The sequence below is a fragment of the Pleurodeles waltl genome, chromosome 5 (assembly GCF_031143425.1).
Source record: "Pleurodeles waltl isolate 20211129_DDA chromosome 5, aPleWal1.hap1.20221129, whole genome shotgun sequence".
NCBI classification, from domain to species: Eukaryota; Metazoa; Chordata; class Amphibia; order Caudata; family Salamandridae; genus Pleurodeles; species Pleurodeles waltl.
Genome location: NC_090444.1, coordinates 1,076,785,638 through 1,076,811,451, shown reverse-complemented (window position 1 = coordinate 1,076,811,451; position 25,814 = coordinate 1,076,785,638).

The following is a 25,814-nucleotide window of genomic DNA, read 5'->3' as shown; positions in this document are numbered from 1 at the left end:
TTCTTGCTGCAATGCGTGAACTCTTTGTAAATCTGACCCTAATTTTTCAGTATTTTAAAAATGGTGCATTTGTTTTACACTGGCGTCATTACGTAAGCTATCTGATAAATGCCAAAGGGCAAAATTAGAGCCTGTGTAACACCTGAGAGGCACAGCTAGCCAGAGCTAATTGCCCTTGTGGCATCACAGCAATCACCTGATTATGTGTCTATAAAAGCTGGTTCCTAAACCAATCATTTTTGGTTGGTGGTAAAGTTAATACCATCATAAGAACATCACAGTGCTAACAGTTTTGGTGAAAAGGTTTACTGCTGGCTAGCGCCATTCCAAGGCGCCGGCCGGGTGTCTTATTTATGGAATGGTGCAATCCGTTGCAAAGGGTGGGCTAATGTCTTGAAAAATTACATTAGCCGGGTGGGGGTGGCGGTATGGGAGAAGGGGGTTTTGCACCAAAAAATGACTATAGGCTGGTTAGAGTAAAAAAATATGACTCTAACCAGCCTAGAGTAATTTCTTGGCGCTACACCTACCATACCACATGACTCCTGTCTTACAAGACAGGAGTCATACCCTCCACTGCAACGGCCAGCACAGGGGACAAGGGTCCCCTGGGCATGGCCATTGCACCCATTGCCATGTATGGGGGCCCATTTCAGGGTCCCAATGGTACTTTAAAACAAAATCAAAAATACTTACCTCTACTTACCTATACTTAACTGGGATGAGGTCCCCCATTCCCTGGTGTCCCTCTGGTGTGGGTGGGGGTGTCCCTGGGGCGGGCACCTGTGGACGTATTCCATAGTGTTCAACCATAGAAATAGGCCCACAGGTCTCCTAACACCTGTCCTGACCCAGGCGTTAAATAATGGCACTAAGCAAGCTTAGTGCCATTATTTAGGCCCGGTTCCCTCCTGTGCAGCATTTTGCACGGGAGGATAAATAACGCGCCTAGTCCTTAGAGTCATTTTTTGCCCAGGAACGCCTACCTTGCATCTCATTGACGCAAGGTAGGTTTACGCTAGCAAAAAATGACTTTAACTCTAATATTTCGGCTCTAGACTAGTCTAGGGTCAAAATATAAATATGGAGTTAAGTTTGTGGTGAATTAGCGTAAAAAACATGACGATAATTCAGCGCAAACAGAGTGTAAATCTGGGCCCTAATGTATGCATGGAAACTTACCCCATAATGCTTGGCAGTCATTCCTTTTACAACACATTTGTGCCCATAACTCAGCCTGTGATGGTCCTAGGGCAATGGAACCATTGCCAAAACATTCAGAACGATGTGCTCTTTCTGTTCAGGCCATCTTGGGAGGTCACACTAGGTTAGAGGGGTGCCAAAAATCATAACCTTGTCCTCCATTCAATCCATATTTAAGCTCTCTTATAGCTGGAACTTTTGTTTTTACAGCTGAGAGGAGTTTGTGTTCTAAGATCCTTGTTTGTAAATATTCTGACAGCAATGCTTGGTCTGCAAATGTGTAATGCATTGTGCCCACCAAGGGCTGTAGGATGATAATTGTCCAAAGGCACTAATAACTCAGTTGGCTCCATAGGGACATCTAGCCACGACCAGGGGTATTGCATCTTCTGCTAATGCACAATCACAGTTTATTTCTGATAAAAGTTTAATGTATGCACAAACAGAGATTATTTCTGATAAAGGTTTAATGTACAGCATGGCTAAATATTTCAGCCATTTTACTGAGAACCTGGTACTTTTCCAACCATTTCTGGATTTAGGAGACATTCTGAGCTTCTGACGTAAGAAGAAGTTCTGGCAGTGTTCTCTGACCCTTACTCTGAGTGCTTTTGGCTCCACAGGGATATTTAGCCACAACTAGTGGTATTGCACCTCCTGCTGTTGACTCTACAGGGACATCTAGCAAAACCAGCGGTATTGTACCTTCTGCTGTTGACTCTGTAGGGAAATCTAGTAACGACCTGAGGCACTGCACCCTTGTGCCACTGACTCCACAGTTAAATAGTTAAAAGGCCTCCTAGGCCTGAAAATGTGTAATACACTATGCTCTCAAGGGGCTGATTATATGGTTACATTACAGTGTTCTTTGTCATTATTTTTTTATGTGATTATGCCCCCTAGAGGCTGAATATACGGTAACATGACCAGGTTTCTAACAAATGCTATTTTTACTGTGGTGCTCTGTAGGGGCTGTTCTGACCATTACAGTCTAAAGCTAAGTGTATGAAGGAACGCACAGATACAGTTTATTTCTGATAAAGGTTTAATGTGCTGCATGACTAAATATTTACAAGGTCCCAAATGTGAGGTTGTCATTATCATTTACAACGCCACCAGCTCTAACTCTTGCAAATGTGAGTCCTATTGCATTGCAAATGCTTGTTTTTTCTGTCACTGGCAGGTAAAGACATAACAAGTGGGATTCAGCACCCTGTGTGTGTGTTTTTTTAATAAAACAACTTGCATGTACATTGAACCCTGTATTTTTAGGGCATACATCCAATACTGTTATATTTTACCTGCTCTGGGAATGGTTTGTCAGTAAAGCATTATTAGTACAGCTGCACACAAAATACATTTTACTTTCTGCGTTGCACAAGGACACATACATCCCATATCTAATCTTTCACTATCAGCATAACCGACATTTAAACTCCTGATATTTAGGTTTCTGCACCTCCATATTCATTTTGAAATGTTTGCAGCTTTACAACAAAAATCAGACCCTTTCAAAAATTGTTTTATGGACTGGTAAGCTACGATGTCAAAAACTGGCAGATATATTAAATGATAACCAATAGCTTATGAGCAAATTGTCTGCCTCTGACCACATACTAACACCAGCAAAGGTTTGTACTTACATAGTAGCTTTGTCCATGCAGACGTACAATTTACATCCCTCATTCATAATATCAGTCTGTCACAACCCCTTACCATACACGCCAACCCAAACACTGTGTCACTTATTTGAACATTAATCTACTAACACTTAATCACACAGACCCTTACTCAGATATTCACTCAGTTCTTCTCTTACATACTTTACTGATCCATACTCTTACATACTTAGTTACATATTTGTTCACTCAGCACTTGGTAATACAGTCACTAGAACACGTATGTGCTTACTTGCACCCAGACACTAAGGCCCATATTTATAGGAAAATGACAGACCGCGGCACTGTGCCAAAATTGGCAGAGCCGTGCTCCGTCATTTTCACAACGCAGGGATGCGCCGTATTTAATGGAATACAGCGCACCCCTGTGTTATCCCCTGCACTGGTGCTAAATTTAGCTGCCAGAGCCAACGCAGGCATCCTTGCATCATTGTGTAAGGATGTCTGCGTTGAGGGGTGTGATTGTTTAAGTGCGGGAAGGTATCCCTTCCTGCACATAAACAATCACTAATGGCGATTTGGCACTTCTGTGTGTGCCGCACAATGCAGCACACACAGAAGTGCCAAAGCGTAATTTTCAAATGATTGTTCATGTGCAGGAAGGGATACCTTCCCACACATAAACAATTATGTCTGGCATTTTGCTCTTTCTATGCGTGCTGCAGAATGCAGCACACATAGAAAAAGCAAAAAACGAGGAGGAATAAAAGTATTCCTCCTCGTTGCACTTTGCTAGCGCCACTCCTGGGGTGGTGTTCGATTTTGTCGCTGCCTCAGGTTTACGAAAACTCGTAAATCTGAGGTAGTGTCAAAATGCAATGGAAGTATTGACGAATCACTTCAGTTCTGTTGTCCTCATACTCATCCTCTGCCTCCTCATCTTCACTGTCCACTGCTGCCACACGGACATCTCAAGCCTCCTCCTGCAGAAAAGGCACATGGCGTCTCAAGGCAAGGTTGTGCAACATACAGCATGCCACGATGATCTGGCACACCTTGAGGTGAGTAGCACAGGGATCCACCTGTTAGATGGAGGCACCGAAACCTCGCCTTCAGGAGGCCAAATGTACGTTCAATTATCCTTCTTGTTCGCCCATGTGACTCATTGTACCGTTCCTCTGCCCTTGTCCTGGGATTCCTCACAGGGGTCAGTAGCCATGAGAGGTTGGGGTAACCAGAGTCACCTGCAAATATCGAGGGACAACTGTTAGCAACACACTAACCGTTATGGCCCACACCATACCCATACAACAACATCCACTGGGTGGGAACCAGGGCTCACCTATTAGCCACACCCTGTGCATCTGGAGTTGGGCCATCACATTTGGGATGCTGCTATTCCTCAGGATAAAGGCATCATGCACTGACCCAGGATACTTAGCATTGACGTGGGAGATGTACTGGTCCGCCAAACACACCATCTGCACATTCATCGAGTGAATTTTTTTCCGATTTCTGAAGACCTGTTTATTTTGCCAGGGGGGGAACAAATGCTATATGTGTTCCATCAATAGCCCCAATAATGTGGGGGATATGTCCCATTGCATAGAAGTCAGCCTTCACTGTGGCCAAATCCTCCACCTGGGTGAAAACGATGTAGCTGCACATGTGTTTAATCAGGGCAGACAACACTCTTGTCAGCACTATTGAAAACATTGGCTGTGACATTCCTGCTGCCAAGCCCACTGTCACTTGGAAAGAACCAGTTGCCAAGAAATGGAGCACAGATAGGACTTGCACAAGAGGGGGGATCCCAGTGGGGTGACGGATAGCAGATATCAGGTCAGGCTCCAATTGGGCACACAGCTCTGTGATTGTGGTCCTGTCAAGTCTGTAGGTGAGGATGATGTGCCTGTTCTCCATTGTTGCCAAGTCCACCAGGGGTCTGTACAAGGGGGGGGGGGGGTCTCCATCTCCTATTCATCCGCAGTGGTTAAAATCTATGGGGCAAAAGAGTGAGGAGCCAGTCATAATCTGTACATCGTAACCACTACAGTTCAATGCATGAAGTGATTTTTATCATTTATTAGTGGCATATGTCCTGAATGTACAATTGTGAACTGTGACGCAGTGAGGATACATGGCCTGCCCCCGTCCGCCTGTCTTGTATGGAGGGACAGGTGGAAGTGAGGTAATTCCGCTGCCGTTGTGCACCGTTGCGGGAGGCGGTCGGGAACCGCCGTGCAGCTCCTCATTGGTTATCATTGGGCCCTATGGGGTACAGTGGCCAATGGTGATGTACGGCAGCGGTGACGGTATGCACTGCCGGGGACGTCACCGCCATTTTCTATCTGTTCACTCACTTGCTACCTGACCTTCAACAGGAGAGGACACACTCTGCATGTGCTGCTGTGACCTGTGTCTGGAACCTACAATGGCTCGTGTGACTGGGGAAAGGGCCCCTGCCTTCACCTCGCCGGAGTTGGAGAGACTGGTGGATGGGGTCCTACCCCAATACCGAATGCTGTATGGGCCTCCAGACCAACAGGTGAGTACACTGTGAGCACGATGCATGGGGCATGAATCACGGAGTGCTGTGTGTGAAGGCTTTGTGAGGGGGAGGTTGGTGGATGGGCCCTGGGCAGCGTGCAGCATGTATGCTGGGCCATGTCTGTGCATAAGGGGATGGGAAGGGATATGGTGGACCATGAGTGTAACAGGCAGGACGTTCTGACTAATACCTTTCCATGTGTATATTTCCTCTGCAGGTCAGCGCCCATCAAAAGAAGGGTATAAGGCGTGCCATCGACAAGGACGTGCGGACCCTGGGGGTCTACGGCAGGCAAAGCACCCAAGGGGTGCCCGTCGAACCCTGACCCCCCTGATGGCCCGCATACTGGCTGTGGCCTATCCGGAGCTGGATGGGCCCTTGGGGACATCACAGCAGCCACAAGTGGGTGAGTACAGTGCCCATCATCACTACTTATGCCTGGTGGGGGGGGATGTGTGCCTGTGGGTGCCCCTAGGCCAGGCCTGACATTGCAGAGTAGGTTCCATGTTGGGCAGGGTTCTGATGTGAAATTCCTCCAAACTAGCTAGTAGGCATCCACTACTGGGCAGGGCTGTGTGGGTCCCAGGTATACTGCGGTTGGCGGTATGTGTCCCTCCCCATGCCCTGGTGACTAGCATTGCTACTGGTAGTGCATTGCCTAGTGCGTAGGGCTGTTCCCTGTGTGTGAGTGTGTTGTGTACGCCAACGGTGGTGTTGGTGCAGCCACTGACCAAGTGTATCCTTTGTCTCTCCCCCCCCATTATTGTTTTGTCACCCTGATGTGCATTAGCATCATCTGGTGGAGGAGCGGAGGCGCTGGCGATGGAGGGACCTGCATCCCACAGGACACAGGAGGCAGAGTCCTCTGACGCTGAGGGCACCAGTGGAACGGAGGGGAGTACCACGGCAGAGACTGGAGGGGACAGATCGGTCATGGATACCTCCTCCGATGGAAGCTCCCTGGTGGTGGCGGACACCTCTGTGCTCACCCCAGCTACATGTACAGCCACCACCCACGTACCAGCACCGCCCTCCCAGCGAGTTGCCCGTGCCCGCTCACCCAGGAGGGTGGGCATCTCCTTCGCCCCAGGAACCTCAGGCCCTGCCCCAGTTAGCCCTGCTGCCCTGAGTGAGGAGGCTATTGACATCCTGCGATTCATCTCTGTTGGGCAGTCAACCATTGTGAATGCCATCCAGGAGCTGGCACCCCAAATGCAACAGTCCAATGCATTTCTGGAGGGCATTCACACTGGCTTGGCGGCACAACAGAGATCAATCCAGGCCTCTTCTCTGATGGCAGCCATTGTCCCTGTTTCCCCCTCCAACTTTCTCTACCCAATCCCATTCCCCTCAACCTATCCCAAGCACACAGGCAGATGAGCATGCACACAGGACAACACACGAGAGTGGCACACGCAAACACAAGCACCACACATCATCCCACAGGCACTCACACAAACACCATCCAGATGCAGAAATACCAACATCCAGTGCCTCCACTGTGTGCCCCTCCTCCTCATCCTCATCCTCCACCTCACTCCCAGTTGCGTCTACACTCACACCCGCATGCACTACATCCTCATCCACTACCACCAGCACACCTATCAGAGCACACACCTCACTGGCAGTCACCACCCCCACATCCATGCACACGTCCCCTGTGTCCTCTCCCACTGTGGCTGTGCCCCCTCCTCCCAAAGTACACAAACGCAAGCACTCAGACACCCAACAGCCATGCACCTCACAACAGCATCCAGCCCATGCACCTGCACCCAAACACAGCAGACAGACTGCTCCCACAACCACTCCCTCTTCCTCCCCTCCCAAACCTTCTCCCTCTTCCCGCCGCCAATGTCCCTAAGAACTTTTCCCCTCCACTGTTGACCTCTTCCCTCCCCCTTGTCCTTCACATCTGGCCAGGGTGGATAAACCCCAGGCAAGCACCTCAGCCACCCAGTCTACGGGCCCAGTAGGGTCCACAGAACTCCTGGTGGGAAAGGATCCCGGGCACCAGGCAGCCACACGGAAAGGGTGCCTGCCCCAAGTGCTGCCAGGAAGGGAAAGGTGCCACCCCCAGCTGCTGGAAGGAAGGGAAAGGTGCCACCCCCAGCTGCTGAAAGGAAGGCAAAGGGGCCACCCCCAGCTGCTGCCAGGAAGGGGAAGGAGGAATCCCCAGCTGCTGCCAGGAATGGGAAGGAGAAGGAGGAATCCCCAGCTGCTGCCAGGAAGGGCAAGGGGCCTGCACCAGCAGGCAGAAAGGACAAGGGGCCTGGTGCTGGGACTCATTTGGAGCCCACACCACCAACCATGGTGGTGCAGCCATCCTGGGCTGCAGGGGATGGGCTGGAGCCTCCCCCCAAACCACCAGCAGCACCGCCACCAGCACCACCACCACCAGCAGCAGCACCATTAGGCAGATGTCTGACGCTGCAGGGGATGGGTTGGAACCTCCCCCCCCCCCCCCACCACCACCAGCTCCACCAGCAGCAGCGCAACCAGCACCACCACCAGCAGCGGCACCAGTGGGCAGCCGTCTGAGGCTGCAGGGGACGGGTTGGAGCCTCCCCCCACCACCACCACCAGTTCCACCAGCAGCAACACCACCAGCACCACTACCAGCAGCAGCAGCAACAGTGGGCAGCCGCTGAGGATGCAGGGGATGGGCTGGAGCCTTCCTCCACCACTACCAGCAGCAGCAGCACCACAACTGCCACCACTGAGCAGCCGTCACCACCGGCGGACAGTGTGTAGTCCTGTATCCATGGGCTGTTGTGCGGGCTGCCCCTGCAAATCCTGTGGGCATGAAACCCAGCTGAGAGACTGTAACCTTGCACTCCCCAAGATCAGCATCACAGGGCACGATGCCCCCTCCAGAACCAGTGGAGAAGCCATCCACTCACCCCATCCTCCCCAGGATGAAGATCACAGGGCACGAAGCCCCCTCCAGAACGAGTGGAGAAGCCATCCACTCACCCCATCCTCCCCAAGATGAAGATCACCGGGCACGATGCCCCCTCCAGAACGAGTGGAGAAGCCATCCACTCACCCCATCCTCCCCAGGATGAAGATCACAGGGCACGATGCCCCCTCCAGAACCAGTGGAGAAGCCATCCACTCACCCCATCCTCCCCAGGATGAAGATCACAGGGCATGTTGCCCCCTCGAGAACCAGTGGGCAAATCACCCACTTGAGAGACTGTGGCCTTGCACTCCCCAGGACCAAGCACAGGGCATGTTGCCCCCTCCAGAGCCAGTCGGCAAGTCACCCACTTGAGAGACTGTGGCCTTGCACTCCCCAGGACCAAGCACAGGGCACCTTGCCCCCTCCAGGACCAGTGGATTTGTTCCATCTGCCGGCTGAGGTGCCCCCGTTCCCTGTCCCCCTGAGGTGCCTGCCTATTTTCGAACTGATGCCCCTGCAGTGTTCTCTCCGTGTTGTTGCAGGAGACGAGTGGGGCCTTAGACTTTGTAATATGGCCCTGTGGCCCACAAACATTGAGGACTAGGCAGTGTCCCTTCATTTGTAAATATGTATATAGTTTTAGATTTGGATGCACATATTACTACTATATTTATCTTATTACACTCATTTTGATCTATTGGTGTTGTCCTTGCATTATTCCTGAGGGATATGGGATCAATATGTTATGTTCCTGCATCTGCTTGTGTGTATGGTGTTGGTGGTGGGGGTGTTGCGTGTGTGTGTCACTCTCTTTTTCCTCCCTCCCTCCCCTGTGTGCTAGGTGGCTGTACTCACCGTGGTCATCTTCGCCGTTGTTGGTGTTCATGGTGGAGCATTGGGTATATATGCAGTTCGGGCTCCATGGCGGCGTGGTTCTTCCCTGAGTCTCCACAGGTGAGTCGTTTCCCTTCTGTGCAGCGTTTCCACCAAGCTTTTGATGTTGTTGGTACTGCTCCGGAAAAGGTGGCGGTTTCATGTCTCATAATACGGTGGGTGGAACATTGACTTCCACCTGGCTGTAGGCAGTTACTGCTGTGGTGGCTGTTGTTTCCGCCCTTGCGGTCGGTGTGTTAAAGTGGTTGTCTGTCTGAGCTGTTTCCACCATGGTCATAATTTGGCGGTATTTACCACCAGCCTGTTGGTAGTATTACCGCCGCTTTATCACCGACTGCCAGGGTTGTAATGAGGGCCTATGTCTGTTAAACAAGGGGAAGTGAAAGGCTGGGGAACCTGCAAAATCTGCAGCTAATGCCAAGAAATCCAGGAAGACCCCAGGGGGCTCATCTGGGCTTAAAACTGCTAAAAACTGTTCCCGCACACTTACAGGCATAGATACTCTAATTGAGATGGTAGATGCTTTGTTAAATTCCAAAACGCCTCATTCTAAAGGCAATGGAGTTAAGGTACCGGAAGTATTTAAGAAAGTCAAGCTTTCTTCCTACATACTAATGCCAATACGAAAGCTTCCGAAAAAACAGCTATTGTACCTAGTACTGAACTACTGCTCTTTGAGGTGGAGGAATAAGGTCTACTACAGCAGAGCAAGTCAGCGATCCACTGGTTACTTCTAGATAACCTTTGTCTCCCAAAATCGCTGTAATTTCTAATATATCATGCTCCAATAGATTCATCTCCAGCAGCAATTTTCATACCACTGGTGGAAACATTGTTATTTACCAATGCCGGCAAGTTCAAATGATTTTGCAGCGCTTAACTGTAAGATGGATCATCTAAAAAGTTTACTTATTACATTAACCAACAAGATTGTTAGTTCTGAAACTAAGCTTTGTTGTTGTAGGTGTTCGTGTAGTGCAGGCCTTGTAGCAGTGCAACAAGTGCTACCTACAGGACGCAAGTGAAACACCCCCAAGCTAAACATACAGAACTCTTCACAGAGGCGAAATCTAGTGGTTTCCTCCAAGGACTGTTCCCAGTCGGGCCAGCAGTGTTTGATTAAGAGCTCAAATACAACATTTTTAAGTCAATCAGACCATTTGGTTAAGAGGGATTGTTGCATCAATAGACCCACTAGCCCGATACCCCACATAGGTGCCACTTTGCATTGTTTTCCCACAGGGAAGTTTAATAGCCATTGGGTCAGCTACAATTCTTCTTCACCTCAAAGTAGCAATTTGGTAACCCTTCAATCCGTCTCAGACCGGGGTAAATCTATTTGTTTAAGGATTCCTCAACCTCAGAATACATATTCTCTGAGTGTCCCGCCTTGTTCGTGACAAATGGTTTATAAAGTAGATCTTAAGAAAACGATTTTCATGACCCGGATATCAGAGCTGAATCCTGGATTTTACGAAGACACAGACACACTGATAAATAAGGTCATATATTGGTTAAGGATGAAGCACAAATATCCCTCTGTGATTAGATCTGACATCTTTTCCATACTAAAAGACATTTGTCCGATTTGTCCATATTCGATCATATTTCTGTAACGATGTGCACAATCGAGATGGCTGAGAATCTTATCAACTTTGAACTGTGCACCTGTCATCTCAAAGAGTGGCAAAAGACAAAAATTAGACTTAAAATATCTCCCTTGCCTAAATTAGTCCAATGGCAGATTATTTTAGGAGCTCCACCGCGCTATGAGAGCAGGAACCTTTGTGGGTCCTAATTTTGACACTGTTGATTGACTGAGGAGTTGCGATGAATCTAACACTTGCTCTTTTACAGGGAAGATGCTTCGTAATAATAATTGTAATTTTGCTGAAATCCCTGTTTGTGCTACTAGCCATGTTAATTCGTCAGACAGGGGAGAAGGTACTTCTGGATCGGCTCAAGGGGCTAATCCACATTATGCGAATGCTGTTGTCCCTAACGGAGGTGGGGAAAAGCAAACAAGCATTAATATGATCTCTTGGAATTTAGAGGGAATAAAGTCCAAACTGATTGACTCTGAGTGGTTGCCCTACATTGAGAGCAGTGACATTTGCATGTTTCAGGAGACATAGGCCCAGAAAAAGTATATCTGGATGGATTTTCAACATATAGGCCCTTATTTTAACTCTGGCAATAAAAAACGCCTGCTGGGGCGACAGCCGCCAAAAGACCGTCACCGCGGCTACCAGCTGTCTGCCATATTATGACCACAGCTGGATTTCCGCCACAAGAATGGCGGAATTCTGGCTGTGGCCATGCCAGCGGATGGCGGTAAGGTGGCGCTGCTACCACCAGCAGAGCCACGCCCGTAGACCACCGCCAGCCGTATTATGACCAATAATATGGCCTGGTGGTGTTCTGCTGGCGGTAGCAGCGCCCCATCCCGCCTCCTGCCGGAGGACCCCCTGGATCCAGGTAAATTGGGTCTCCGACAGGGGAGGGGGTGGGGGGTGTTGTGTGGGGGGGGTGAATGTATGTGTGTGCGTGAATGCGGGGGGGTGTTGAGTGTTGAATGCTGTGTGCATGTACGGCCAGGTGAGTGGGTGTATTTTGTGAAATGTGAATGCGTCTGCGTGTATGTATGGACATGTTTGCGGATGTGTGTGTGATTGGATGTATGCATGTGTGTAAGAATGTGTGAATGGGTGTGTGTGTGTGTGAAGGAGGGGGGAATGTAGGTGGTGTGGGGGTGATTGGAGAGGTGGGTAACTGGAGAGGAAGGGGCAGGAGACCCCTATCAGAGACAGGGAATCAATTCATGGTGTTCATGGCGTTACGAATGCCACGTAAACCATGGTGGTAGGCAGGGTCATAATCCTGCAGGCCGCACAATGGCGGCCGCCGGGTTGGAGATGCATACCTCCAGCCCGGCGGCTGTTACCGCCGTGGCGGTCGGAGTGGTACATTGGCCGGTTGTCATAGTGGGTGATTTTAATACTTCCTTCAAACCTTCCTCATTTATTAATGAAACAGCAGACTTGGAATACGAATTGCGGAATATTCCCTTACTGACAGAGCCACGGAGTAACTTCTCTGCCACCGCTCTTAAGATAGCTTCCATGACAATTGACAGGGGCTTAAGAGTATGTAATGGTTACACTACTTCAGATCTTGAGATGACACCTGGATTCAACCGTAGTTCCTACTCTAGTGTCATTGATTACGTCTTACTGGATGTGTGACTTTGGCTTTTAATGGGTTACATGAGAGTGGACCCACGCCTGGACAGTGACCATAATTCTCTGGTTTTAACTTTAACCGAGGAAGCCCTAAGCAAGATAAAAACTGAACCTATTTTGGCAGATAATGGTCAATATGTTTCTTGGCCAAATGTGATGTCCAACCAAAAGTTATATTCTGAGATCGATGGTCTGTTTGTGTCTTATCTGTTTGATGCACTCCTCTTGTTCCACTCTTCTTTGATCTAGGCTTAAAAAGAATTACTTATTAGGCCACATTAAAGCCCCTTGTGTATTGGGTTCGCCTTTGGTCTACCTCTGAATTGAGCGAATATAAACATTCTCTTAGGGACTTAGCTAACACTATCAATGCTAAGAATATACTTTGGGTGAAATTTGTTTTTGACTGGATCCATAGACTGGGTCTCCAGAGATTTTGGGTTCAACCAAACTCCCTTTGAAGAGCTGATCTTAAAGTTTTGAAATCTCGTTATTGGGCATTCATTTATGACCAATATGTATGAAATGGGGACATGGGCTATTTGACAAACAAGTTCTTGGAGCTCAAACTTTATCCATGCTATGAGCCATTCTTGGATTCAATTACACCACCATTAGCCAAGAGCTTGTATGTTTCTTCTAGGTTGGGCACCCTTCAGCTAAGATCTTAGACCTGCAAATGGGGAAAAGAACTGAGCTCAAGTACGTGCCCTGGCTGTAGATTGGACATTGAGACAGAGGCACATGTATTGTTTTTTTGCCCAGAATATCAGGGGCCCCGCCGTAGGTGGATCGGGCCAATTTGCTTGACCTTAGGGGTCTCCAGATATTTAGCATCTTTGAGAATCTTGAAAAGTGACACTTCATTACCAACTGTCTTTGCAATTAGTAATTTTCTATTGAATGTTTGTTACAAACAGAAAAGCTTCTATCAGTGACCGTCTCTTAATCACTCTTGCATACTACCTTTATTTATGGCCGTGATTTCGTGTATTATCTTTTAAATATATATTTGATTGAAGCCAATTAATATTGGTATTTTTGGATAGCATCAATCTGAATTATTTTATCTGGTATGATTGCTCTATTCTTGCAAATGAATGTGTATTTGTGTGGAATTTTAGTACTTTATAATATTGTATTACATACATATCCAACTGACCTTTTTATTATCATGTACTTTCTTGTTTTTTTTAATTGCTTGCTTTGATGATTGTTGGATGACCGAATAAAGGGGCATATTTAAGAAAAGTGACGGTGCACACAGTGCAGCGCCACTTTCCATGTGCCCCCTAGCGCCCCCCCCCTACAGCCACAATTTGTGCGCCGTATTTTAAATACGGAGCACCATGGCAAAGGTAGGGGGCAATAGCATCATTTTTATTGCCGCTATTGATGTACTCTGCAGGAGTAGTGCCAAAATTTGGGCGCTACTCCTGCAGAGTATGTACGGGCTCATTGTAATCAATGGTGTACCCCCTTTTGATGCCTGCTCTGAGCAGGCATTAAAAGTACCAAAATAATGACGCAAGGAAATCTTTTAGATTTCCTGGCTCCATTTTTTCGGCCCCCCCTAATGGGGGGACCCCCCTTTGCATACATTATGCCTGGCGCAGGCATAATGTAGCGCAAAGGGTTACAAAGTGATGCAATGCATGCATTGTGCCACTTTGTAAATATGACGCAGCATTTTTGACCTTCTAACGCCACATTAGAATAAAAAAATTATGCTAACATGGTGTTCGAATGGCGCTAGGGGCTTTTAAATATGCCCCAAAGTATCTTTTGACTTTGAGTCGAACCACTGGTTGCGGGGCCATGATGCACAGGCACACGTTTGAAATAATTGATGTATAGTATTTGATTAGAAGGCCACTGCAGGTTACCCATGGGAATTGATGGTTTAAAGGATCCCCTTAACCCACATGCCGCGAACGTTGTGCTAAAAGATAAGTGGCAAACTGGGCTATTTCAACAATCTCTAATGTGGCATCTCAAAATAAAGGGCTTGACTGGGAGCCGAAAGTAACCTAAGTAAATATTTTATTGCGAGAACCACATTGCAATGAGCAAGCACAGTGTGCAAACCCAGATCTCTCTAGGAGCGCTTGGGGTGGAGGACTGCTTGACCACATTCACCCCACTAAAAAACATTAGGTAAAAGTAGGAAGGAAAAGTAAATTTAACATCATAATTTTCCAAATATTCTTTGGAAGCTCGGCACTACTTATTCTGAACTAATGAAATGTTTAAATACTTTAGAGTCTGACATGGTACCAAAGGGTACTATTTCTCCATATCAGCAAACCATGAATGTAACTACTAGATAGTTGGTGTACCCAGGGGTGGCTCCTCCGCAGTGACAGAGGGACGTCGCCCTCCTGGATGAGACAGCAGATAAATAATAAAATGATAGCTTGCTTTACTTTTATTTTTCATTTTTCATCTGCTGGCTCAGCCAGCATGTGCAGGGAGGGGCTGGGCCACGGGGAGGTGGAAGGGGGAGGTGGAGAGTGCACTAAGTGTGCAAGTGTTTGTGTTTTTGGCCGGACGTTTCAGGCTGGCCAAACACACATGTGCACTTAGGTTTCTACAACCTGGCTGTATACACAGCCGGGCTGGAGAAACAGCACAGACCCCAAGCTTGTGTCTGAGCCGCAGTCACTGCCGCTCAGACCAGTTCTGACACTGCTTACATGTTATGTTTAGCATGTAAGCAGTGCCAAGATTGCTGGTGAGCCTGTGCTGGTGTCCCAGCGAATGCTGGGACACTACAAGAGAAGCGAGGCAGCAGGAGATGGCGACAGGAGACGGGAGGCTGGCGGCACATGGTAAGTGGTTTCTTTTTCTTTCTTTTTTTTGAAAATGTTTCCTCTGTCGTTCGTCATCCCCCCCCACCCGCCTCTTTCCTTGACATATGAAGCGGCCACCACTGGATATACAGAAGGCGGGGGCCTCTCCGCTGGCTTGGGGCCTTGCTGATAGGACGATATGGTGTGTTGGCAATCTCTGTGGGAGTTGGGTTTCGGGGGGCGTGTCCTTTGCACATCGGCGGGTGGGGTGTTCTGATTTGTTTTCATCCTGTTGAAATGTTTTTTAATCCGGCAGAAATGTGGGGAGGGCTTTCACAGCTGCTGAGGTGTGTTTTGAGATGATTGCACTGTTGGTTTAGTCATTTAGGTGTTGTATGTTGGGAGGGACCTGACACCCTGTGTCCTTTTATTTTGCATTCTGGGCAGCGGGTTGCACGGTTCGCCTTGCGGGGTCCTGGAACTCTGCAGTCGGAGGGGAAGGTTGGTTGTGGGAGGGGCTGACTTTTGGCCTGTCTGTGGGCGCAGAGCAGGTGTGACACGGAAGCGGGATTTGGGGGCATCTTTTGTTGCCCTTCCACTTTTCGGCTCGGCAGGGCACCTGTTCGGTGTCGGCTCGCCGGAGGGGACTAGTGAGTATTGGAGGTGGCACGACCTGATCAAATGAGACTGATAAGTGGTCGAGTTGATTTTTCGAGCCCTGAAAGAACAGAAAAATATAATACTTTTTCAAAGGTTTGTTGTAAACCTCTAATCCTTGTATTAAAAACATGAGCTGCAATTATTAAACAGATGAGACGCATTACTGTAACAAGCATTATTAGAATGATGAAAAACACACATAATTCAACCATTTTGCATTGTAACTAAAGTTGCTAACACTAATAGTCATATAATAGTGAAAGACCTTAGTTGGAATGATCTAACCCCCCCACACCTGGATGTAACAACAAAGTAAGCTGGCCTCAGTGCATTAACGAATGCACGTCATCTGTGTGCAAGCCTGCACACATCTCTGCCTCTGCAGTGGTCTTCCTGCTTAGGATAAATGTCGGGCCTGCAGGACTATGTTTCATTTGCGGTGATCCACAGCATGCATGATAACTCCAGCATGAAGTGCCTCTCACAGACTTCAACACTAGCATGGGTTAAATAATAAAACACCAGCCTTATCTCGTTCTGCTAGGGACACTTAGGCCCTCATTACAACTTTGGCGGCCGGCAACCGCTGCCTGCCAAGTTGTAACCGCTGTGCGGCCGCACTCCCGCGGTGCCCATTATGACATCCCTGCTGGGCCGGCGGGGATGTCGGCCGCAACATGGGAGCCGGCTCCAAATAGCTGCCGGCTGTCTACTGAACGCGACTCCCCTTCCCGCCAGCCTTTCCATGGCGGTTCCTACTGCCGTGGAGGGGCTGGCGGGAAGGGGACTCGTAGTCCCCTGGGCAGCGCTGCCCTGGTGGATTAAAACCGCCGGGACCAACGTGGCGGAAAACCGCTTCCGCCGCGGTCGTAATCCCCTAGTTTGTACTGCCAGCCTGTTGGCGGTGCAACCTCCAAAACAGCCCTGGCGGTCTTTGACCGCCAGGGTTGTAATGAGGCCCATAGTCTGAAGAGAAAAAGTTGTCTCCTACAAGCACATAATAAAGCAAGCATGTTGTGTTCTGACATTTGTCCCAGTGACTAACTGTGCTGACTACAGTACAACAATGACTGAAATAAATGAGTGCATGGCGTTCTCTCATGTTATTGAAAACCTGCTCAAATCTGATCTAAAAAAGATGTCAAGTCGAAAACTAAAATGGAGAATAAACGCAATCCATACAACAGCATGGTGGATGAAAAACAGCGGATTTAGATGCGGCCTTGAGCGATTGCAAGTGGCTGAGATTAATTCAAGCGTTTTATCCATCACCTTGTTACAGTTGATGCCCTAAGTGCGATGGATATGCACAGACATGCGTTCTATGTTCACTATGCCACTGGAATCAAGCTATGCCTGGCTGATGAGCCATAGTTGTTGCAAAATTGGTCCTAGGTTATTTGTGCTATGGTTCAGGGAGGGTCTGGCTTGGCGGTTTGGGCTGGACTGTTCCTGTTGGAGCGGGTCGAGACTGATTGGCGTGTGGTTGGGTCCGAACTGAGGTGGCGGGGTTGGTAAAAAAAACGATGGATTGGGATGCAGTCCAAGTCATTGTCAGTGGTTCAGATTAATTCAGTAACTCCAGCCATCACCTTGTTCTTTTAATTGAAAAATTTGCATACTGTAGAAGACTGTCACAGACTAAGTAAAATCAAAACAGCTAGAGGTCAATGTTTACGAACCAAACAAATGCCATTCATAGCTGCCATGTGCTGCGAGTAGGATGTATAACAGCTTGCGATGTTTCTAGGAGATGATTGGATTTAAGAAAGGAAGGAAACAGAGTGTTGTTAATATTGGCATTTCTGTGGTCTTAGAATTTGCAGACTAAGTTAGTCTGGTCAGTACACAGGTATGGATTGTGAGGTCCTATAATGATTTGATTAGGTCATCAGTTTACAGAAGTCCCACCACAAACTAACCTAAATGCTTCTGTTAAGTTAATAGCAGCTGTTTTCAATACAGAGCAGGGAAGGGTCTCTTGCAACACAGAACAGTGCAGCTGCAAGCATGTCTGCACTCCCTTCTATCTTTTCAAGCCTCATTGGCTCACTGTTGGAAGTCCCTCATAAATTGTCCGTAGCTCTCCATCCAGGCTTTTTGGAGTTTGACTGGTGGCATGGAGACTGAACAGAGGGGTCTGATATTCTGGTTTGTGTTGAAGAAAATTGCAATTCAGGGCTCTCAGGAACTCACCACATCTAATCTAAGGGAAGCATTGTAGGCCACAGTGCCAAGAGTGGCCTTTGCCTCTTGTCCTGCGATCTGATGAAGGTTTGGATTTTATACTCAAGGTCCGACCCCTTTCCCCAGCTCTGCCAGTTTACTGTATATGCTGAGGACCCAGTTATTAACAATTTACCCTGCAAGGAGTCTTTTGGGGGGGCGGTAGGGGGGAGGGGTGGTTGAAGAGATCAAAATAGCGGCCTTCTCCTGGAAAGCTTTATCCTACTTGTCACCTTGTTCACCTCATTTTTTCTAGACTGGCATGTCCTTGAGAAGGAGGGTGCGCCTAGAGGGTTCAAATTTATATTTTTTATTTGAGGTCCATCTGAAACTCCCCCCCCACCAAGACACGTTCGTGGTCACCGTTACGTCAGCAAATAGACGTGGCATCTTGGAGTGTTGAGTGCCAAATTATACCTACGCGTTCCTTGCGTACTGGTTCTTCAACCTCCTCATATTTTGCCCCAAACATATGATTGGATTTCCACTGTCCTTTGGTTCTACGTTCCTTGACTTCTTCGTCGTTGATGTTCAAGACTTGCCTTTCCACCTGCTTTATGTAGAACAGGGGGTGCAAATCTAACTTTATCATACTTCCACTTTCAGAATTTTTAGGACTTGTTTCTGACTTAAATATGCCTAGATGTCTCCCTCAGATATGAAATACAATTCTTTATGATCTATAAAAAGTCCTGGAACACCCTTAACAGTCCTCTGTGTAAACAGCTTGCTGCTATGGAGCATGAACACATTTCTGAAAGTGAATCTGCCGCATTTAAATGAACAAATGCATGTATGTTTCAGGTCCAGAGCTGCATAACTGAGTGCCTTTTCTTTCAACTCTAATTAGTAACTTCTTAAACAGAGGTTTGAGTATTTAAAATATCAAACATGATTTGAGTTGTGAAATACGAAATCTTCTCACTGTGATAACTTAACATTTGCACAGTGCCCTGTAACATCTACAGCAAAATGTCTAGTTAAATTGCATAATCTTTTAACTCTTCGTAAACGATGCAGGTGCCCAAGTCCTGACACCTTTCTTTCCCAAAGCACTGGGCACTTTGGACAAAATAAGTTGGAGACAAAATGGCTTTTTACATGGTAGTTTGGGCTTAATATGTCTCAAAGGGTAACTGTAAGGGGATTAGTTTTACTAGTGAGCAATTTATGAGTGAGAACAACCCTGCAAGTGTTTTGTAAATACCTCTTATTATAATTTACAGTTAGTTTGGTTAACAACTGCTATATTAAGAGATTAGTTTTTCATTTAGATATTAACTTAGTGATAAATGACTGGGTTTTATATTTTATTGGTCACTGATATAATAACTTCAATTCTGTGTGGCAGGTTGCAGTTAGAGAGGCATTTCTTTTATGGGTACTTGTACTGGATTAAAGACCATGACCAAGTTCTACCAAAGGCACAAACAGAAGCCAGGGATGTGAAGTTGGTTTACACCTCATACTCCAAAGCTCTTGGCCTAGACTTACCACCATGCCTTCAAAATGGAGGATAGGACCTGAAGCCCACTTTTTAAGACTGATCTGCTTGTATCTCTAGCTCCACAGTGCAGCTAATGTTAACTTGTATGATCAACAGAAAAGTAGATTTCAATAGTACTACTGAGCGGTTGTGACTTCTCCCCCATAATGATAACCTTGACTACAGCATTTGACTTGAGAGCAGTCTTGGGCTTCCAATAAATAATTGTGCTTATATTGCACTTTTTGCCATCTGGGAAAGCTTATTCTTGGGGCAGTAGGACTATGTTGATTGTACTAGCAGCCAATGATCAAGGCTAGGGGCATGATCTGTGTTTTTGTGAAACTTTATGATGGAGGCAGTAAACCTGATATGTTTATTGTGAAAAGCCTATGTAAGGGCCAATAGGCCTTTAAAGATGGATTGCTAGTACTCTGTATTACAGACAACAAAGATGTATTTTGTTACATGGAATCTCACATATTACCGTAGTAGGCAAGGGTTTTGATACTGGTTACCTCCTCTGACAAACAATGGGAATTGAAGATTTTCACTGTGTTAATCCTTGTTAGGCCCTCTTGGGCGGGAGAGTATTTTGTTTTGCCAACTGTCATTTTGAATGTATTAGTAATATTATAACGGTATGCCTCATGGATGCCTTGTGAAAAGAAAACACGCAACGGGTGATAGGAAGATTGCTTGCAGATACTGTAAATACTGACAATCGTTCGGAGTAGCATTCAGCCCATTGTTTTTTTGCCCATCATGCCGCCTCATGTTGGACCCAGCCATGGGAAAGTTTGCCTTGGCCCTGCTCCGGTGGGGACGGTCTGTTCGAACTGCCGGGCCAGGTTCTCTCTTAAACAGAGCACAAGAAACCCAGCCTGCTGTTATACCGCCACTGATATACAACTGCCCATTGCTGTGTGTAATTATTTTCTGTTTTGTTGAAAGCATATGCCTGGCATGTTTATGCGGCAGCTTATTTTCTTTTTTTCCTAGTTTTCTATTTTAATTTTATTTATCTTGAATATATTTTGCCTGGGAATTATTTTTTGTGTAACTGGGTGAATGCAGGAATGTGTCGGTGGATGGGTGAATTTTTACATGATTGGAATTGTGACTGCGTGCATGTGACTTGAGTGCCTAAACCCATGAATGACAAAAGAGCCACTTTCCCTACCAAAAGACCACAGTACAGAGAACTGGAAGGCATGGCCGGAAATCAAACCCTGAGACTTAAAGAGCAAGGGAGAAACAAAGGTAAGCACACTATGCCATGAAGGGCAGAAGGAATCTCAGTCGGTGAGAGACCAGGGTTTGTCAAGCAAGGCGAAGGACAACATCGCTGAAGGAGAGTGTTAGGACATTAAAAAAAAAGTAATCAATGTCGAGTGAGAACACAGAAAACACAAAGAATCAGCCACATGTAACGTTAAAGAAGCACACCTATGAATAAAGAGAGCAAGAGAATAGACATGGTGGGGAGGCAGTTTGAAAGGAGAGCAGTGACCAAATGGTACATCTCTAGCTCTAATGGCCTGCTCAATAGATAAGTTCTCAAACTCTGAGCAGAGATGGCAGAGCTAATGAAACACCTACCGGAGAAACATCAGAGGAGAGCGGCATCCTTCGCAGAGGAAGGGAGGAATATCAACAACACCTGTTTAAAATTGGCACTAGATGCTACAGACACGGCGGTTAGACAAATTATGGCATGGGTAACTCTAAGAAGGCTTGCCTTACTGTGAGTGTCGGGCTTCAAAAATGAAGTTCAAGCCAATATCATTAACACCCCTTTCAAAAGGGAGCACTTTTTTGGGAGCGCAGTAGACGATACACTGCAGTAGCTGAAGAAAGATAATGATGCAGCAAAGCCCTGTAGTTCAGGGGGCAAAAGAGACAAGCAAGTACACCTGCGAGGAGACCTGTGGGAAGAGGGGGCTTTCAAAGTGCTACTATTCACAAGAGCTTCCAAAGTACAAGCCAGGTACAAACACACATATAACAGTGACAGTACTATGTGCCACAGAGAGAATCCCTTTCGTGGGCGGGCGAGAGGCAGAGGACAGCCATGGAGAGGGGCTGCTACACCAGCTAGAAGTTACTTAGAAAACCAAAACCCCCAACCACACACCTGTGTGGTTGGGGGGGAGAGGATAGGAACCTTCTTCCAGTGGAGGGAGATTGCTTAAGGCAAGTGGATACTCAAAATCATCTAACATGGCTATTGCATAGAACTGGTCAAACACTCACCAGGGTGAAGACCAAAGAAAAAAAACACCCACACAAGAGGAGAAAAGGCCTGTTGAAAGAATTGTTTCAAAAAAAGTCAGTAGAGAGATTGCCCCGGAAGAAGGTCAACCAGGGAAACTACTCAACATACTTCCTGATACCAAAACCAGCGGAGTCGTTATGGCCTATACTAGATCTTTTTCTTGAAGAAGTACATAAAGACACAGAAGTTCATAAAGACACAGAAGACAAGCACAAATAATTCTTGCACTTCGTAATAGGCAAAGCACACTACCAACTCAGGGTGCTGCCTTTAGATCAAATCAGCACACAGAGTATATATGAAATGGTTAGTAGCAGTAGCTGCTGTCCTGTGAAGGAAAGGAGTACATGTGTACCATTACCTAACTGACTGGCTGGTAAAGATGAACTCATTACACAGGTGCAGGAACAACATAAAAACAGTGATGACGGCCCTCCACAGATTGGGTTTTTCATTAAACATGGAACACCCACGTCAGAAGAAGAGAAGCTTTTCCTGGCAGCAAGAATCATTACAGCAGAAGTGAAAGTGTATCTTTGCAAGAAGAGGATGCTGGCTATAATGCAAGAAATTTGTCAATACCAGAAGGGGTCAGTCTTTCACAGTGAGGACTTTAGGGAAGATGCTTTGAATGATGGTTTTCTGTATGCCACTAATAATATGTGCAAGGTTATACATAAGACAAATAGTGGAATGGGTCCAGAGCCAGTGGTCACAAGGTACAGGAAGTTGGAAAGATCTAGTGGTTGCCACGCAAAGAGTGCAGGAGGAAATGGCGTGGTGGAACAAGATGAATGTAACCACACAAAGAGCCTTCATATCGCCAGCTCCAACAGTGACCTTCACTACAGATGCCTTGCATATGGGTTGAGGAGCTTATATGGGGAAGCTCAAGATCAGAGGGATCTGTTGACCAGAAGTGCAGCACATAAACTTATTGGAGCTAAAAATAGTGTTCCAGCCCTTAAAAGCATTTCAGAAGGAGCTGTGGGGAAAATCAATACAAATTCAAATGGACAGCAATATCAAAATCCTTTGCCCCATCAAGGATAGCAGAAGAGATTTGGAGATGGGCCATCGAGAGACCGTTAAACATAACAACGGAACATCTACCAGGAATAGACAGTGTAGAGACGAATAAACTGAGCAGACAGGCATCCAGGCATCCATCAGGGTTGTGGAATTCCTGCAGCCCAACGCCCAAGACACATTGTTTGGAGTCAAGGAGAACACATTTTAATTTCTATTTTGTCCTCTGGACGAGTGGGCCCAACCCCCTGAAGCACAAACCCTTTAGCTGTCTGTTTGCAGTACTCCATTATGAATCAGGGATGGGCATTGTCTGCTGTTAAGGTAATATCTGTGCCCACAGATTAAAATGCTGTTCGAACTTGGATTAATGGTTCATTAATGCAAAGTCTTTATTATTAGGGTGACCACTCTAACAAAATGTTGTAAGTGTGGACTGCACTACTGACAGTGGTTCCAATATAAAAATTTGCACACACAATTGCAAAGTTGAATACTATGAGGCTACATATAGTGCTCCTAGCATGCGCTCTGGTTTTGATGCATATATTTGCAGTAGATTGAAAGCATGATTGTTGATCTTTGCTTTCAAAATAAAATGTTCACAAACAAATGCAACTAGGAAAAATAAAGGTTTTGCTACACCACAGTGCAATTTAGGCCTCATTTCTTTGAAGCATCATTCAGTAAAATCTGTTGATGCATGGTAGTATTTCCCCAAACATATTCATAATGGAAAAATCAGTGTGACCAGTTCCAATAAGATTATGAGAAACATGAACTAAACCAGCATTGGCAAACACCTATAGATCTGACATTAATGGTCAGCCTTTTGATTTTATCAATGCGTGTCTTGTTTTGACATGGGTTTTGTGCAACTTTATTGTTGTGGGAGCTGCTGGACCCTCACCATCATAACTAACATTGGCAAAAATATTTTTAATCTCAAAAAGCACATCTTGCCACAGTAGTTCAGGGCACTAAACAAGACTACTTTATATGCCAATATGCTCCTTGTGAAAGAGCAGAATGCAGCCACACAGTGAAGCTAGCTGTTAAATAGAGGGATAGATACAATTGAAATAAAAACAAAATGTCCCAATTCTTAAATTCACGAAGGTGCACCAATGGTATTTTTCCTTGCATTAGTGCAGATTTATGGCATTCATGAATTCACTAGAATTTACAGAAGTAGGTCAGGAAATCATACTCCTAGAAAATATTTCTGAACTGCATTTTAGCACGAGTACATATACATGTGTAGATTTGCTCATGTGGAAATCTGTTGATTGTTTACAAGTTCCCTTTCCTTTAAACCACTTTTTCCTAACCCTGAAGAAGCTTCACTTCTGCCCTTGTCAGGAGTGCATTTCCAGCCTTTATCTTTATGGGGAAAAGATTAGAAAAGAGCTGGTGAAAACCCTTAAAACATGCAAGTTAGTAAGTTTGCACAGACTCAAAAGGGCATTCCAACCCTAGAACTATTGCTCACTGTGGGAAGTTGGCTCTGTGCGTACTATTTCAAAGTAAGAAATAGCATGTACAGAGACCAAGGGTTCCACTTAGAGGTAAGATAGTGGCAAAAAGAGATAATTCTAATGCTCTATTTTGTGGTAGTGTGGTCGAGCAGTAGGCTTACCAGAGGGTAGTGTTAGGCATTTGTTGTACACACACAGGCAATAAATGAGGAACACACTCAATGACAACTCCAGGCAAATAGGTTTTTATATACAAAAATATATTTTCTTAGTTTATTTTAAGAACCACAGGTTCAGGATTTACAAACAGTACTTTAAATGAAAGGTATTTCACTCGGGTATCTTAGGAACTTTGAATCATCACAATAGCATGTACAGTTTTGGCAAAAATGGCAATAAGCTATTTTAAAAATGGACACTGCATAAATCAACAGTTCCTGGGGGAGTCAAGTATTTGTTAGTTTCACAGGTATGTAAAGCACTTACAAGGTTCAAAGTTGGGTCCAAGGTAGCCCACCGTTGGGGGATCAAGGCAACCCCAAAGTTACCAGTCCAGCAGCTCAGGGCCGGTCAGGTGCAGAGGTCAAAGTGGTGCCCAAAACACATAGGCTTCAATGGAAATAGGGGTGCCCCGGTTCCAGTCTGGCAGCAGGTAAGTACCCGTGACTTCGGAGGGCAGACCAGGAGGGTTTTGTGGGGCACCGGGGGGGGACACAACTAAGCACAGAAAGTACACACTCAGCGGCACAGGGGCTGCCGAGTGCAGAGTGCAAACAGGCGTCAGGTTTGCAATAGGATTCAATGGGAGACCCAGGGGTCTCTTCAGCGATGCAGGCAAGTGGGGGCTCCTCTGGGTAGCCACCACCTGGGTTAGGAAGAGGGCCGCCTGGGGGTCGCTCCTGCACTGGAGTTCGGATCCTTCAGGTCCTGGGGGCTGCGGGTGCAGTGTGTTTCCCAGACGTCGGGTTCTTTGAAGCAGGCAGTCGCGGTCAGGAGGAGCCTCTGGATTCCCTCTGCAGGCGTCGCTGTGGGGGCTCAGGGGGGGTCAACTCTGGCTACTCACAGGCTCGCAGTTGCTGGGGAGTCCTCCCTGTAGAATTAGTTTTCCGCAGGTCGAGCCGGGGGCGTCGGGTGCAGAGTGGAAAGACCTACGCTTCCGGCAGGAAACGTGTGGTCTTTAAAAGTTGCCTCTTTGTTGCAAAGTTGCAGTCTTTGTGGAACAGGGCCGCTGTCCTCTGGAGTTTCTTGGTCCTTTTAGATGCAGGGTAGTCCTCTGAGGCTTCAGAGGTCGCTGGACCCTGGGTGACGCGTCGCTGTTGCAGTTTTTCTTGAAGTGGGGAGACAGGCCGGTAGGGCTGGGGCCAAGGCAGTTGGTGTCTCCATCTTCTCTGCAGGGCTTCAGGTCAGCAGTCCTTCTTCGTCTTCAGGTTGCAGGAATCTAGTTTCCTAGGTTC